The following is a 15,723-nucleotide window of genomic DNA, read 5'->3' as shown; positions in this document are numbered from 1 at the left end:
TTACTCCCAAGTTTTGGCAATTATGAAGAAAGATGCTGTAAATATCTGTCTTCAGGTTTTTGTGTAGATGAAAGTTTTCAACTCTTTTTGGGTAAATTACAATGAGCATGGTTGCAGAACTGTATGACAAAATATGTTTAGTTTTATAGGAAAGCACTGACCTGTCTTCCGAAGTAGCAGTATCATTTAGCCTTTCCACCAGCAATGAATGAGATTTTCTGTTGCTCCACATCCACACCAGCAGTTGGTGTTGTCAGTGTTCTGGATTTTGACCATTCTGTTGGGTGTGTACTGGGGTCTCCTTGTTTAAACTTGCGTTTTCCTAATGACATATGGTATGGAGCATCTTTTTATATGTGTATTTGCCATCTGGATATCATCCAGAAGTAATCATTGTAATGTGTTTATGGCTAGGCTGCTAAAATCACTGTTAATAACTTATGATGCCTTAATTTCAAATAATAGAAATTCTAGATGTAAATTGTTTCAATAATGGAAGGACTTATTTTTATACTTAAAAGGAGCTGAGGCAGGCTACAGGGCTGGTTAATTCAATTGTTCAATGCCATCACAGGAAGCCACATCTCTTTCATTTTACATTGTCCATGATCGGTGTTGTTGACTGCCTTTTGCTAACTTCCTCCTGTTTGAAAGATAGCTGCCAAAATTCTAGGTGGAAATGCAGATACTTTAATATTGAGCAGAAAAAAAGAGAGGCCTTATCTTCTTTCTTTTAGTTGTTGAGGATACCTTTTCCAACACCAGCCACATTCTTAACATTCATGACTTATTGCCTGATAGGGCCACATTCCATGGTAAATCAATCACCTCCAGAGAGACTGTGATCACCAGGCTACATTAAGATCAATCAGTTAAGCATATGGCGTCAGGAAACCTATTGCAAAGGAAGAAAGAGATGGAAAGAAATGTTAGAAAGAAAAACTGTAGGATACACAATGCTATTCTACAATGTCATGTAAAATAAGTACCCAGTGAACAGGGTAGTAACTAAATTTCAAGTGATATAAAAAGTATAGTTGTTTATTTTATGTAATTAGTGCTTTCTCAAAATATTGATTAACATAACTCACTAAGGTGAGAAATTTATGTAGAGATAACCACATATTTTAATTTCGTGAAGTTAAAATGTGCCTTAAAAGAACATAGACTAAAAGGTCCAGTCTATCCTTGCATTTCTCAGCACACCACCCTTCTCCCTCCCAAATAATTGGGAAGTGATCTATCTATATGTATTCTAGATTTAAGCTCTTGGCTTTACACATTGAAAACAATCTGATGTTTTACAGTCTAAAACTATATCCCTTATAACTAACCACTGATTTTCTATTGACTCTTTTTTATTGATTGTTCATTATTACAGACATTAAAATGTTTGGTAATGTGGGGTAAATTATTGGTACATATATATTTCCCTAAGATAAAATTAAATGTGAGTAAAATATGTATGATGTACATTTTATGAACAAAGAAAAATACTTGTTGAACAGAAATCTATTTAAATAATTTTTTGTCTTAAATGACACAAAGTCAGAAGTTCATCCCTTGACAAATCTAACACTTTGAGAACATGCAACCTAGCTTCATCCATGCTGTATCTATTAAAAGAGGGGATTGTGTTCCCTATTCCTGTCATCAGACAATTTGAAAAGCTTTTCCCACAAATGAAAGTTCAGCTAAATCCTAGCTTTAACAGTTAACATGCATTTCATTTTAGTTTTGCCCATGACTGGATCATAACTTTCACATAACCTCTGCTCCAAGGTCTCTCACAGAAGGTATATAGTATGAATGACACTATTATTCTTACATCAAAGTTTCTATTTTCAAAATGGAATAGCCTGCATGTAAAACTAGGTCAACACTGATATAATTCTACAGGGTTTCTTCTTCCTTTTAAGTTTAAAATAGTTCAAAAGAGATTGCATGTGGCCCTGCTGTCTGTAGCTCGGTGATTGGTGAGTGATAGTACATTCTCTGAGATTTGCATTCAACCAGGAGGTAATTTTTTTGAAAACACTCACACCTATATTTGAAAATTTGAGAAGTGACTCACACCCTAAAATATAGTGCCCCATTTTCTCTTTTAGTTTCCTCATTCATTGTATCTCAAATACTGGATTAAAGTTAAAGCTCTTGCATTGTGTAATGAGAAGACAAAAAGAGGTAGATGCTCTGAAAAGGTCATACTTGGTTTTCTGAATAAAGGAATTTTGCAGTACTTGTGCACTGGAACTAAGCTGGAAATATTTTTTGAAGAAGATTTAAAATTTAAATATCCAAGAAAATTTATTTTTTTTCCTTCCTTAGCATTTTTTTTAACCATAAAATATTCCCTCCTTAAATAGCCCCCATTCTGTTGTGGAGAAAGAGAGCAGCTGTTTGCCTATACTATCCACTTGTGAATTTTCACCCTTATTCAGTTTTACCCATATGGCAACCTAAAAGCTACTATGAACAAATTATCTAGGCCCTTATCCAAGACTCTAATATGAGTCATGCTAATAAAAACAAAGGGATAGATAAGTTTGTGTTAAACAGTCATAGGAGACACCAAACTGCTTTTCTAATGTGTACATTTTCAGAAAACTGCAAGAATATTATGCTAATTCAGAATGTATGTCCTCTATTCTTTTGGAATCTTAAAAAAATACATCAGCATTACTCTTATTCTTATTGTACTATCATTATTACTATTATCAGTACCTTATGCAATACAGTGGTGGATTATCTCAGAAAATATGAAAGGAAAAATAAAAATGATGAAGAAGTCTACTCTGAAGGCTTTTTATCCTAGAAATGCTCATTTACCTAGCCATGGTTGAAACTTATATCAAAAGTAGTTGATGGCACGTCCTTCATGACTTTAATTCTTTTGCTTAAGGGGACTTTAGGCAGAGTCATATCGTACCTTTCTTTGGAATTACCACGTGGTCTTAAACTGGCCATGTAACATCCTTAATCCAATGAACTCATCATCAAAACACTGATGGGAGCAAAGAAAGGAAAAATTAGCTCAAAATGAGACACCAAGGAGCTGGAGAATATTGCTTTCCTCATAAGTAACTCCTTTATAGGGTGTTTACATAGTTGCTTTAAAATTGACATAATATTTGCAATTGTGTCCTAAACAATATTTTACATCTCACCCTGTTTTTCCTGTTTAGCAGAGCCATTTCCATGATTTGTTGGCTCATTTTTATGTTAAATATTTTCACAAGAATGGCTTCTTGACATCAGGGAGTCAGTCAGATATAATGGAGCTCTGCTAACAAGCCCCATAAAAATGTAGGAAGCAGATAATAAATCAGACTTATATACTTCACAGATAATAACTTGAAATTTGGAATAATTAAGTATCTAGCACACTACAGCACTTGTGAAACATTAAGAGCTTGGTGCAAACATAAAAAAAGTCAACCCATATTTAAAGCTGATTTCCTTTATTAAATGAAATCACCAGGTCTCTATGCTGAAACATTGACCATCCTAGCTTAGAAATATAGTATAGAGTCCTAAGGGTAACTGCTGGAATGATGACTATTTCTTGGTGTTCTTTCGGAAGCTGGCTAGGTAAATAGAAGCGATGTCAAGTAATTTAGCCACAGCTGGTCAGGACATTTCATTAGCAGCATTACTATCAATCCTTGGTTAAAAGAGTAAATGGAAGTCCTATGAATTATTAATAGTCTTAGAGCTGAAAGTGTGGCTCACACTTTGCCTTAGGGAAAGAAGTTTGAGAAAGGCAAAGAATGACTGAGAATACTCATCCTTTTTTTTTTCCACAGGAGTTGATTTATCTACTAAAAGCAATACCCACAACATTGAACCCTTGATATAAAACCTGATACTGAATTTTCCACAAAGTCACCTATATTTAAGTAACATGTTCAGGATTATATAATGTGAGAGTTAAAGCAGAATAATGAGAGTAAACAAAAATTGCAGTGCCAATGATTCTTCGATTTGCATGGCATTTTTCATCAGCTAATTCAAAAACAATTGAATCTCTTAAAAACTGAAATATTTTTAAAGAAAATGGCTGACTTTCAGTTAAAATTTTACTTTTTAAAAAAACTAACCCTGAAACTTCTACTTTAGTTCTATATTCAAACATAAAATACTCCACTTAAAAAACCTTGCACCTGGTATGCCATCAAGGGCCTTCATGTTTTATTTTATACGTATATATTCAAATAGGAATTCACTTATGTTTGTTCAAAATGTATTAGAAAAAATCAATGTGTGGTCAGTACGCACTGCATGTGAATTGTAAACAGATATTTAGTGTGTGAATATAGTCATTGATCCACTCATTTTTACCAAGCGATTTCTAGTTGCTAATACTAAGCTATACTGCATATTGCCAATGTTTTACCTGATTTTAGAGCAAAGCCACATGACCAAAACCAAAAGGGAGAAAGAGGCCTTCTATTTCAATATTTATAGCCATTTACATTCACAGATGTATATACGTAAACAGTCAAGTCTACCATCATACAGATGCTTAGAGTATGTCAAATTAAACCCCATCAGGGTACAAATCAATTTTCCTATTTTAGCTTTTTTCATTTTATTCTTCAACCATAAGGAGTACAGAATCCTAATCAATTCTAACTCATCAAATTTTAGCATAGTAGTTAAGAGAACAGACTGAAGTATGAGACAACTTAGATTTAGATCTTGACTGCCACTTAACAGACTCTGTGAACATGGAAAGCTACTTTAAGTTTTAGATCTCATTTCTCTCATGTCTAAAATGGACACAGAAGCTCAGAAAGCTTTGGAAAGAATAATTGCTCAAAAACATTAGCTACTGTTAATGAAATGATTATTATTTCACAAATCTTAGCTTTCAACTATTATTTCTTACAGAGACTCGAGGAAGCAAAACTAAAGCAAAATTAAATAAACAACCTCAACAAGTTTATAGCTTAAGCGAATATTAAAAGAAAATTGGAACATATTAAATCAATTTGTAATTCAAATAAATAGGCTAACCACACTGAGAGTTTACTTAGTGGTTGATGAACAGGGGTTCTTACCTTTATTTAGTCCATTTTACTTTTCTTTACCTGTCTGAATAGTGCTTTATATGCATTATTAATAAACAAACAAAAACCTTCCTTCTGTGAAATCCCGAAGACTTTTATTTTAAAATTGAAATATAATTAACTTAGCATAAAACTTATTTTTTTAAAGTGGAAAACTTAGCTGGTTTTAGTATATTTACAAGACTTTGAAAACATTACCACTATCTTATTTTAGAATGTTTCATCACCCCAGAAAAAAATTTCATACATATTAGCAGTTACTCTCCCTTCTTTCCTCCTTCCCACCCCCTGCCCCAACCCCTGGAAACCACTTATCTACTTTGTCTCCATAGATTTCCCTGTTCTGGGAAACTAATATTAATGGAAGGATTCAAGATGTGGATTTCTGTGCTTTGATTTTTTCATTTAGCATAGTATTTCCAAGTTTCATCCATGTTGTAGTATGTATCACTACTTCATTTCTATTAGTGGTTTAATTATATTCTGTTTTATGGATATGCCAAATTGTGTTTATCAATTTATCCATTTATCCATTGACGAGCATCTGGATTGTTTCCACCTTTGGATTTATGAATGATGCTGCTAAGAACATTTGTGTGGCCAATATTATCACTTCTCTCAGGGATATATATAGAAGGTGAAATACTGTGTCATGTGTTACTGCTATGTTTTAAATTTTGAGAAACCACAAAACCGTTTACCCAAGGGGCCACACAATTTTTCATTCCCATAGTAATGTATGAGCTCCATTTTCTCCATATATCTGTCAACACTTGTTATTGTCTGTATTTTTCACTAGAGCCATTCTAATGGGTGTGAAGTGGTATCTCATTGTGATTTGGATTTACATGTTCCTAGTGTTAATCATATTTAACATTCTTTTTTATTTATTTGCCATTTACATATCTTCTATAGAGAAATATCAATTCGAATCCTTTGCCAATTTTTATTGGGTTGTCTTTTATTGTTGAGCTATAAGAGTTCTTTATATATTATGGATACAAACTTTTTCAGATATATAACTTACAAATATTTTCTTCTGTAGGTTTTCTTTTCTTTTTCTTGGTGGTGGTCTTTGAAACATGAAAGTTTTTAATATCTGTGAAGTACAACTTATTTATTTTTTTATTTTGTTGCATGTCAAAGAAACAATTGCCTAATTCAAGGTCATGAAGACTTAGACCTATATTTCCTTCTATAAACCTTATATTTTTAGCTCTCACATTGTCTTTAATCCATTTTGAATTAATTATTGTATATGGTGTGGATAAGGGCCCAACTTTATTCTTTTGCATATAAATATTCAATTGTCTAATAATCATTTATTGAGAAGGTTTTTATTTTCCTATTGGATTATTTTGGCACACTTGTCACAAATTAATTAGCAATAAATATAAGAGTTTATTTCTGGAATCTCAATTCTATTTTACTGATTCTTATATTGATTCTTATACCAGTACCACACTGTCTTGATTACTGCTTCTTTGTTATAACTTTTGAAATCATGAAGTGTGAAATTTCTGACTATTCTTATACATTGAGTTTCTTTTGATTATTCTAGGTTCCTTGAATCTTCATATAAGTTTTTAGATCAGCTGGTCAATTTGTGAGAAAATGGGTAGCTAAGATTTTTGGTGAGTGTGACGTTGAAAGCGATCTGTAGACCAATTTGTGGACTCTCTTAACAATATTAAATCTTTCAATTTATGAATATGGGATGTCTTTTCCATCTATCCATGCATCCATTATAGAAGTCCATTCCATCATGGGCTCCTATAATTTCTTTCAATTATCTTTTTTTAATAACATTTAGATGTTTGGTGTACAAGTCTTGCATTATTTTGTTAAGTTTATTCATAAGTATTTAGTTCTTTTTGATGCTATTGCAAATGAAAGTAATTCATTAACTTCAGTTTATAATTGCTCATTCTAATATAGAGAAATATAATTTACAGTTGCCTTTTAATCATGTATTGTGAAACCTTGCTGAACTTTGTTTTTTAGTTCTAATTTTTTATATGTGGATTCTTTAGGGCTTTCTGAATGTAAAATTGTGTCATCTGTAAATAGAGATAGGTAAACTTTTTAATTTCTAATCTGGGTACCTTTTATTTCTTTTTCTTGCTGAATTGCCAGTTGCTAGAGCCTCCAGTACAATATTGAATAGAAGTAGTCAGAGCAGCTATGCTTGTCCTCTTTCTCATCTTGTTCTTTCTTAGGGGAAGCGTTTTAGCCTTTAACCTTGAAGTATAATGATAGATTTGGGTTTTTATAGATGTTTCCTTAGCAGCATGAGTTTTCCCATCAAATTTGTCAGTTTTTACTTCATGTATTTTGGGGATATAATGCTACATGCATATATATTTATAATTTTATGACTTCTGAATTGTTTTTTTTTTTTTTTTTTTTTTTTTTTTTTACGGAGTCTCGCTCTGTTGCCCAGCCTGGAGTGCAGTGGCACAGTCTTGGCTCACTGCAAGCTCTGCCTCCCGGGTTCACACCATTCTCCTGCCTCAGCCTCCCAAGTAGCTGGGACTACAGGCACCCGCCACCATGCCCGGCTAATTTTTTGTATTTTTAGTAGAGACGGGGTTTCACCGTGTTGGTCAGGATGGTCTCAATCTCCTGACCTCGTGATCCGCCCGCCTTGGCCTCCCAAAGGGCTGGGATTACAGGCGTGAGCCACCAGGCCTGGCCTCAGTTTTGCTTTTATTAACTTTTCGAAGCTTGATGATTACCTTTCGCACTTTAATCAAAATTTAATCTGAAATTGACTTAGTGTATGGCATGAACAAGAGGAATTTTTTTCTCTCACAATGTTCTTGTATGGATTGCCAAATGGCTATGCAACACTATTTACTGCAATAACCATTATTTCCTCACAAATCTGCTGTGCTTTTTCTTCATAAATCAGTGATCCATTTATATATGCATCTGTAAATAGCCCTTTAAAAATTTGTCTATATTTCTATCCTTGCATTAAAACCACAATATCTTTATATGGCTTTAGGTAAGCCTTTATATCACATGTGGTCTTCTTTAAGAATGGCTTAGTGATTCTTTATTCGTTATATTTTCTACATCACTACTCAAATTTGTTGTACATATACATAAACCAAACGTGATAGAAATACATTGAAATTACATATGAATGTTAGTCTGATTCTTATTTATCAATTCCAGGCCTTCAAAGTCATGCAAAGAGTATATATTTCTCTATTTATTTAGATTTTTAAAAAATTTATAATTAATGTTTTTTAAATTGCTTTGTAGATATTTTACACTTATGTTAGTTTTTAATGTTTTCATTTTTAAGAGCAGTTCTAGGTTTACAGAAAAATTGAGAGGGAGGTAAAGAGATTTCCCATATCCTTGCTGCCTAAGCACATGCATAGCCTCTTCCATTATAAATATCCCCCACCAGAATGGCCCGTTTGTTTTAATTGATAAATGTACATTGACACATCATTATCACCCAGTGTTCATGGTTCAGATTAGGGTTCACTCTAGGTGTTGTATATTCTCTGGGTTTTGACAAATATGTCATTACATGCATACCCCATCATAGTGTCACATAGACTGGTTCCACTGCCCTAAAAATCCTTTGTGCTCTGCCTATTGGTCCCTCTCTCCCCCAACCCCTTTTGTTAATGTTTTAATGGTAAATTTCAAATTTCACTTAAATTTTATTAAAAATTAATTTGTATTTGATATAAGTAGTGTTTTTTTTTAAATTGACTTTTTCTGTATCAAACTACCTTGCAAAATTCCCTAAACATTTATTTGTCGATTCAAAGTGTCTTATATTTATAATTATATTATCTGTGAATAATGCCCATTTTAATTTCACTACACTTACTATGTTATTTATTTATTTATTTTCTTATGTTAGTTCTCTTGCTGGGACCATCGTATAATATTGAATTAAAGTGGTGGTCATGAATATCTTTGTTTACTTCTCAATCTTAAAAGGAATGTTTTCAACATTTTGTAAATTGTGTATACTCATCAGATCAAATCATTTTTCCTCTAGTTCTTGTTTGCTAAGGATCATTACCATGAATATATGTGAATATTAAATAATGTTTTGGTCTATATTGCGAAGATCAGATATTTTAAGAATTTGTTACTGTGTTTAAAAATGTTGAGGTCACATAATCTTTGTTATTATATTAACATATTATGTGTATTATAGCAGATAGATAGCAAACAGGTAAGTTATACTTACCAGCATTGAGATAAATTATAGCTTGACGGTAATAATTTTTAAATATGTTTTGGATCATTTTAAAAATTCAAAGTGAAACAAATTTTTGGAAATTTCTTTAGTGTCTTTAATATTAACAATGAAGTAAAGATATAAATAGATGCTGTAGAAATGTAGAGGACCATAAGAATACATTATGATTAGCTTTGTATCAATCAATTTCTAAATGTGCATGAAATACACTAAGAATCACAAAAATATAAATTGCCAAGATTCACATCCAATCTAAAGAATTCTGTATCTGTAACGTAAATTTAATAATTATGGAACTTTCTGCAAAGAAAATTTCAGACCCATTCTCATTAGTGAATCCTAGCTAATATATATTTTTAAAGCAATGCCTATTGTATTAGTTTTCCATTGCTGCCATAACAAATTATCACAAATTCAGTGTCTTTAAACAGCATAAATATATTGTCTTACTGTTCTGTGGGTCAGAAGTCTGACACATGCCTCATGAGTTAAAAATCAAGCAGGGCTAAGTTTCTTCCCTGAGGCTCTAGGGAGGAACATGCTTCCTTGCCATTCTCAGCTGCAAGAGCCTCCCCATATTGCCTGGCTGATGTCACTTTCTTCCATCTTTAAAACCAGCAAAGACGTGTCTCCTTCCACCCGTGCTCCCATCTCTCTTATTCTTTGCGGTTAGTATGGGTTCTTAACTTTTGAGTATTTATGTAGTCATATTAAATTCACCGGAATAATCTTGTCTGACTTCTCTCATTTCATGGTCCTCAACCTCGATCACATCTACAAAGTCACCCTTGCCTTATAAAGTAACATTAGTCAGAGGTTCCAAGGATTAGAGAGCATGGACACTATTAGGGAGCCGTTATTCTGCCTACTGCACTCATCTCTCCAAATATAGATAGATGGATGGATGGATAAACAAATAGGTAGATATATATACACACACAACTCATTTATGAGTTCAACACAATAGGAATACCAAAACCTTAAAAGGACATATGAACTGGAAAATCCCAGGCTAATCTCTTCATGAAAATAAAAGCAAAGCTCCAATACAAAATATTTAAAAATAAATAAATTATTTATTTATAAAAATATCAGTGTATTTAAGCAAAAGAGACTTTATTAGAGGAATCCTTAGATGTTTGATTTAGTATTTAAAAAAAAAATCAGGTGAAGTAATCATTACATCATCAGAAAAAGTGATAAAAATATATGATCCAGTCAGCGGAGGCCAAGATAAATTCAAGATCCAATCAAAATAGAAAGTCTTTGCAAACCAAGATTACTGTGGGACTTTATTAATAAATCTTAATAAAAGTTAAATGTAAAAGCTTTCTGCAAGCAGCATAATTGAGATCAACATATTGAAAACTCATTTTGAGAAAAAAAAAAAAGACAAAGAAGAACATTGACACTACAGCTACTCAAGACTGAACCAGAGGTCTCAGTCGCTGCTATTAGACATTGATTCAAATTGTAAGAATTAGGAAGGCAATATTAAAAATCTTTGTATTAACATAAAATTCAGAAATTAATAGATAAGTTATAATTAATAAGTGTAGCAATTACGTTATGGTCACTATTTTTACATCTTTACTAGATTAAGTTAAAACAGAGTAAAAATAAAATGAAATAAATTTAAAAATTAAGTCACAAATGTCAAATATCTATGTATAAATGTAACCAAATATGGGCAAAATATCTATGCAGATAATTACAAAACTTTTTTGAGAAAAATTAAAGATTAAAATAAATAGAGGAATGTTTCATGTGTGTGGATTGGAAGACTCAATATTATAAAATGTCAATTTAGCTGGACACAGTGGTGCACATCTGTAATCCTAGCACTTTGGGAGGCTGAGTTGGGAGGAACACTTGAGGACATGAGTTCAAGACCAGCCTGGGCAACATGTGAGACCCTGTCTCTATAAAAAATGTACTTGGGTGATCATGCCATTGTACTACAGCATGGGTGACACAGCAAGATTCTGTCTCAAAAAAAGTTAAGTATTTCCAAATTACCTATTTATTTAATGTTATCTTAATAAAATCCAATTAGGTTTTTGTGGAAAGCAACATGATCAGTCTAAACTTTATATAGAAGAAGAACATGCCAAAAATGGTCAAGACACTTTTGAATTTAAGACAAAAAATATGAGGATTTTAAAAAAACTATACTATATTGAGAGTTTGTGATATGGTATAAAGAATAAAATATAAATTAAAAAATGAAAGAATAAAGAGACCAAAACTCATACTCACAAATAATCAAAATTCATCAAGCAGAGTAGTCAAAAATGGGTGGTATTTTCAATCAATGATTCTATAGAAAACTGACACCCAAATAGAAATTAACAAAATTATTTCCTATATCACATCATACAGGAACTTTCACTCTAGAGTTATAAATCTAGACATGCAAGCATAAAAACAAAACTTTAGAAGAGAACATATATAATGTATAGAAATATACATTACATAGAATGCAAGAAGAACTGACCATAGAAGAAAAGATTGAAAATCTGGAGAAATTAAAAATTAGTAAGACACTATTAAAGGAATAAAAGAACATGTTAAGAGCATGTTACAGTTTTGCTGGAATTATTTATATGCCTTATAAATACTTGACAAATACTCATGTCCATAATATGAAGAGATGCTTCCAGTCAATAACATACAGAAAAATAATCTCGTAGGAAGTGTACTGAAATTAAAATGGATACCTTGCAAAAGAGGCGAATACAATGGCCAATAAAGACAAAATGGTGCTTATGTTCATTAGGCATTATGTAATTACAGATTTACTCCAGAATGATATATGACTATATACACAACAGGATGTCTAAGTGTAAGACAAACAAGCATTGTGTTTAGCCAGAATGTGCATAAATGAGAATGTGCATACTTAGTGTGCATCAACTTGGGAAAATGATTAGGCATTGTCTACATATGATGAAATCTGCATTAGCTTATCATCATCAATTCTATTCCTGGGTCGTATCTAACAGAAATACATGGGCATGTGCCCCAAGGGCACACATACAACAATGTTTATGATGCATCTCTTGTAACAGCTAACAATGAGAAACAAACCTAGTACCCTGTCGAATATATCATGCTTGATTCAGCAGTATAATAATATACAGATTTGAAGACTGAATGAAATATGCTACATCCAAAAATGTGGTTTGTTCCACAAACATAATATTGAGTGGAAGAGGTAATAGAGAATATAATACACGGAATGGTCCCATTTACACAGAGATAAAATAGACATTATTAAATTGTAGCGTGAAGAGACATGTATATTTAGTAAAACTAAAAACCTTGAGAAGAGAGAAAGCAATGCAGCAGCTACCATGAAAGTCAGGTTAGTGGTTACTTTTTTTTCTTTATTTTTTTTGAGACAGAGTCTTACTCCATCACCCAGGTTGGAGGGCAGTTGCACAATCTTGGCTCACTATAACCTCTGCCTCCCAGGTTCAAGCAATTCTCCTGTCTCAGCCTCTTGAGTAGGTAGGATTACTGGTGCCCGCCACCACGCCCGGCAAATTTTTGTATTTTTAGTAGAGATGGGGTTTCACTGTGTTGCCCAGGCTGGTCTCGAACTCCTAACCTCAAGTGATTCACCTGCTTCAGCTTCCCAGAGTGCTGGGATTACAAGCATGAGCCATGTCACTGCGCTAACCCAGGGTAGTGATTACTTTTATTCACAGCAGGGCATAGAGATGGGAAGGAGACAATAGAAAGAATTCTTTGGAGTAGTTACAAAAATCTGTATTTTCTTCTTGATCTTGGTGATGGTCGTATGAATGACTACTTTGGGATAATTCATTAAGCTGTAGCTATAGTTTTATTCTATTTATTGTATGTGTATTATACTCTGTTTTGAAAATGAGCGTCATTTGTTTTGCTTTGTTTGTTATTAAAGAATATGAAAAACCACTTAATGGTTAGAACATTTTTCTACTTCTTTCTTAAGGAAAATACCATTCTCTTGGACCATTCTGTATCACCTCAGAGTGGAAGAGAAATGCTTATTGGAGGCTGTTCCTTAGGACATATATTTTCATAACTGGTTTTGAGTTGTCTCAGATACAGATGAAACATATGAAAATATAAATGGCTTGGTAACTCTCAGATTTAAAATGTTTGGCATAAATTTAAATAATCATCTCTCAATAACAATTGTAGAGTCTCTGTTTTGTATATTTTACGTGTGCCATTAGGATATCACTTGGGAGAATATGTGTAACCCATGAAAAGAATGGGTATAAGTTGTGTGACAAGGTTTCTGTTCCAATATTAGAATTGAATTTCTTTAGTCATGAACAAGTCCCGTGGAATAAATAGATGAATTGTTCATGAAAATAGAGTCAGTTGAACATTATTTGTGTTAAAGGTCATTTATGTATTAATTTTTCAACTCTATAGGCAAAGTTATCTTCAGTAGGCTAGATGAGACTGTTTCAAAAGATGTATTATTTTATAATGGTGTTGTAGGTTTAACAGCAAAGCAGAGATTCTGCACACCAATGAATATTATGCAAAACTATTTTACATACAGATTTTTAACTCATGTAGTTTCTTTCATGGCTTAAAAATCCTACAAAATATAATGAATTATGTAAAGAATATACATGCTAAAAAATCTATCTCGTTGTCAAAAGCTGTGAGATATGAAGATTATCCTGAGAGTGGTATAATTTAATAAAATATTTACAGGATTTGAAATCAATTAAGAGAACAGAGCTATTGTCCCACCTCCTTTTCCATGGTGAAATTTCTTATCCTGTTTTGACCACAGATCCCCTTGTCATAAAACCAGTGCATAAGATACAACTACATCCAATGTATTCCAGAGAAAGATTCTCTGCAAATGACTCAAGGAAAGCCACAGGAGCAACAGGGAAACTGAAAGAACCAAACGTTGATTCAGAAGGGCAGCCCCACATTTTTAAGGTTGTATATCATGCTTTATGTAAATGCTCATTCAGATAATGAGGTCCAGATGCTAAATTGAAAAAAATAATATTAATGATATTATAAACGTTATTTGATTCAATATGATTTCAGAGTGTCATGAAATGGTTCTTAGTATCTAACATAATGCCTTTCATATTTTAACTACCTATTAAATATCTGGTGAATTTATAAAATAATAAGTTATCTCACAATTATACAAAGGGATTATCACTCTCATATATGAAAATTCATCAAAGACCAGAAAATATAAGGTACTTTGCTCTCTTGAGTCTTATAGATTTTAAAGCCAAAAGGGATATGAACATACATAGCCCCCATTACCTACTTTGTATGTGAGAAAAACAGAGTTCAAAGAGAATATGCGATCAGAACACAAGTTTTCAATATCAAACACCACGTGCCACGTGTGAAAACAAACTGCTACCAATTAGTCATTTGATTTTGAGCCCCTTTACCATAATCATTTGTAAAATGAAGAGACTAGACTAAATGAACTCTGGAGTCTCTGTCAGCTTAAAACTTCAGACTCTAAATCTTGAGAATAATCCAAATAAATTTTGCCAAATGCTTTACATAAAAGTAAAGAATATTAAGGAATCCTCAGTGGATCCACTATGAAATATTTTTTGATCAAACTAATAACTATTTAAGAACATATACCTATAGAAATATAATATATTTAAGAACAATACCTCAAAATGATTGTGAACTGTTAGGGGAAATTTCACTAGTATTTCTTTATATCACTTAGAGTCAGTTTCTTTTTGAAATTACTTTTATGCAAACAAAGAATCATAGAGCTATTATAAAAATGGTGTCTATAATTTCATCACCTAAAGATCACATATTGAGTTCTCTCAAATGAAATGTGTTTATAGATTTAAACTAGGTTGATTTTGAATTCATCATTCTAAAATAAATGCCTTAAATTTTAAAATGTATTTAAAATATGTATTGGAGATTTTGTAGATTCTAAGTCAAAGTAATTTGAAATAAAAATTTTGACAAATTAAGATAATTTTGCACGTATTTGTCTTGAATATAGCAGGAGATATTTACAAATATTTTAAATTCCTACAGTTCAACTTAAATTCTAATCACTACTTAAATATTAAAGCCAAAATACAATGATGGTAAAAGCAAAATAATTTTAGTAGCCAGCCTCTAGATTAAGTAGAATACGAAAAAATATTTAGAAAATATCAAATGGTTTTATGATCTCTCTAGCAAATATATCAATCATATTCATTCCATTTCTTCATGTTTACCCAAGAGAAATAAAAGCTTATGTTCACAAAAAGACATACACAAATGATCAAAAACCGCAATTACTTTTGCACAAAGTTAATACAATGGAATACTCAGCAATTAAAATGAATAAATAGCAGGCGTGCTCTACAATGTGGATGAATCTTGAAATAATTGTGC

The 15,723-nt window shown here is 32.2% G+C and overlaps 1 long non-coding RNA gene across 1 annotated transcript in view; it reads left to right on the top strand.

Moving 5' to 3' along the window:
- LOC129491870 (uncharacterized) overlaps positions 1-15,723 on the top strand; it is a 50,180-nt gene that overhangs the window by 14,305 nt on the left and 20,152 nt on the right. The window contains exon 2 of the long non-coding RNA XR_008660647.2: positions 14,117-14,271. This is a non-coding gene — a long non-coding RNA (uncharacterized lncRNA). The remainder of the gene's footprint in view (positions 1-14,116; positions 14,272-15,723) is intronic.

The sequence above is a fragment of the Symphalangus syndactylus genome, chromosome 10, assembly GCF_028878055.3.
Source record: "Symphalangus syndactylus isolate Jambi chromosome 10, NHGRI_mSymSyn1-v2.1_pri, whole genome shotgun sequence".
In the NCBI taxonomy this organism is placed as follows: domain Eukaryota; kingdom Metazoa; phylum Chordata; class Mammalia; order Primates; family Hylobatidae; genus Symphalangus; species Symphalangus syndactylus.
This window is presented reverse-complemented; position numbering and strand designations above follow the sequence as displayed.